The sequence below is a fragment of the Henckelia pumila genome, chromosome 2, assembly GCF_033568475.1.
Source record: "Henckelia pumila isolate YLH828 chromosome 2, ASM3356847v2, whole genome shotgun sequence".
Classification (NCBI taxonomy): Eukaryota; Viridiplantae; Streptophyta; class Magnoliopsida; order Lamiales; family Gesneriaceae; genus Henckelia; species Henckelia pumila.
Genome location: NC_133121.1, coordinates 35,057,668 through 35,060,669, shown reverse-complemented (window position 1 = coordinate 35,060,669; position 3,002 = coordinate 35,057,668).

Below are 3,002 nucleotides of genomic sequence, written 5' to 3'. Positions count from 1 at the left end.
GATTGTGCCTACAGGTTTATGCAATGTCGGTATTCAACTTGGTTGAGAGAACAATTTCGAAGAGATTTAGCATCATCCCTTCTGGATTTGTGCTTAGCCTCATTGTCCATTCTGTCTATGTAGGTGAGAATCTTATCATGGTTTAAATATTTTTGCAGCTTTTACCCATTTCATTGGTGTGACGTTCCCTTTCTTTGGTGATCTTCTTAGCTTCTTTGTTGGATTTGGATTGCTCCAACTTCTTACTTTGTGAGCCAGCCCTCCGAATTAATACTATGTTTATGCTTTGTGAGCCAGCCCTCTGAGAAGTACATAAAACATACAAAAAGATAAGATCCGCAAATATTAAAACTTTAATTCTCATTTACTAACTTTTCAACATATATTAAATAAAATACTAATAAATATATTTGTCTGTGTATATACGTAGCACGGTGATACTCTAATGATTCATGTGAAACATCCTAGGATTTATCCAAGTACGTGTTTCATTTCCCATTGGTGACCCAAAACAGGATGTCAAGTTTCAAGTGAGAATTATTTGGGTATGAGATTCTTGCTCTTATTCTTGCTTTATTGCTGTTTTTGGAGATTATCTGAATTTGTTCCTCTTCTGGGTGGTTTTAGATATATGTATTCCGATTCTTTTTTAAACAGGTTGATCATTAGTATGTATCTTCATCAGTGGGGAATGGAAGAGATACAACAGCTGGAAATGAAGCTGGAGGCATTACTAAGAAATGTCACATCAAGGAAGGTGGTGTTTTTTTTCACTCACTCCATATAATATTAACTGACTTAATTTTTTTTTATGGAGTGATTCTTTTTTTTTCAGAAAGAACTTGCCATGAATGAGCTTCCTATTGCTCTGGATCAAACAAAGGTTTCTTCTACTTTCTTTGTTATTTTAGTCTAATTCCTGATAAAACGTATGACAAATTAGTGATTTTTGATGTCATGTTAATTTTTTTTCTAGTGTTACATCACTACTTTCCTGTGTCACACTAGGAATTAGACTAAATGGCTGAAAATTAAAGTTAGAGTACTAAAACCGAACAGTAAAAACCATGAATCGAAACCTAACATTTAACAAGTTAATTAACCAAAAAAAAATATTTCCCCTATTTTCTGTCATGTATGTATATATATATATTTCAGCATTTATAGCATTATGTAAATATATGTTTTCTGAACTCTTTGTACTTGAAAAATATAAATTTTCAAAAATCTGGGAAAGGGTACACTAGAAGCATACAATCAGCAGAAATGGTGCCTGGTAATGAAGAAACTGGATGTCCCAATATCTCTAACATGATAAATAGTAACTATCCAGCAAGATGGCTTCCACCACCTCCAGTTGTTTACAAAGCTAATTTTGCTGGAGCCCATTTCCAAGAAATGAATGCTTCTGGAACCGGGTGGATTTCCATAACTTGGGAGGAGAATTCATGGCTGCCCAAGCACGGTTTTTTTTTGAACATATTTCTAATATCTTTTTAAGGGTTGTGTTGCTTGACCTTTGTTTTATTAGTGTCATTTGTAGTCATTTTATTGGTTGTTTATGAATTTTTTTTAGAACATTGAAAAATATTATTATCGAACGTTGGAAAATTGAATATTAAATTTTATTTTTGAATTTTGTATATTAAATTATTTATAATACTATAAATTGTGTATTTAATTTTTTTTTTTTTTTTATCTAAAAAAAGACAACTTTTTTAAATCATTGTCGTAGGCTTTTTAAAACTGTTGTTAAATAATGTGTTATTAAATGGGGTGTTTAAACACCCCCTTTAACAACATAGTCTTTAACAACAGTTTTGAAAGGCTTACGACAACGGTTTTTCACCGTTGTCTTTAGTCTCTTTTCTTGTAGTGGAAGGATCGTGTCCGAGTTTTCGAAACTTCTACTCATATGAATCCTAGCTGTGGATCGAGTACCAGATGATGGAGGCAGTGACAGAGGATTGGTTGGGACACACTTGATGTTTGCATCTGTTCCATTAGGCCATGATGACACTCCTCTGAAGATTCTCCACTCGTAGTTGGAGAGGTTGTCATAGAGATTTTATCTCATTCATCGGGGGTTACACATATAACAGTGATGCACCCGATTGAGTGATAAAGAATCTCTAGGTTTTGAAGCGTGAATAAATATGTATGTCGGAGTATGCTTGCATCGATGCTTAGACATATGAGAAACTTCATGCTCAAAATCAAGATGAGTGCGATGATTTAAATCTTTTGTTGTTGTAAACAGTATTTCAGTTGTAAGTAATGAATCATCAAACTCTGGTTGTATCATTTCAAGTTATTGGTTGTACATTTTTCATTGTATTTTGAATACTGAATTTTTATTATATGGGACTGTAATAAAGAAATTGTACATAACTTGAAACGATGATAAATGTATTATTTTTGGAGATAAATCCAGCGATTTGTTGGTCAGTGTTCGACTGTGGTGATTTTGCTAAGGTTCAGCATGGTTTTAGTTGATGGGTTCAAGGTGTTTTATTAGGATGACCTAGTTAGCTTGTGGACTAAAGTTAGTGTCAGCAATGAGGTGATTCATCAGGGGCATGTGTTTTGTTCTAGGTAGTGACCTTGTGATGACGGATTTTCACCAGGGTGCCAGGTCGAGTAATACAAAGAGTTGTGAAATATTACCAGGAGTAGACGTGAGGAGGTGCGCCCCTATGCCGGTATTACCTGGGAGCCTTTGTGATTCAGGAGGTGGCAGTGGGAAGGCTACTCAGTCTAGGGATTTCTAGCAGTCGCGAGGGGGTATGACCTTGGTGTGGATAGATACCGGGTCTGGTATCGGAATTTTATTTATCGTCTGGCCTTTGTCAAAGATATTGGTTTGGGTTTTTCTACTGTCAAGACCAATCTTGGAGGGATTTCCGTGACAAGCGAGTGCTCTGAGTAGATAGGTTTGACCTATGAGATATTGCTAGACGAGTGGATCTAGTAGATAGTCAAACTTCTACCAGTGGTGGCGC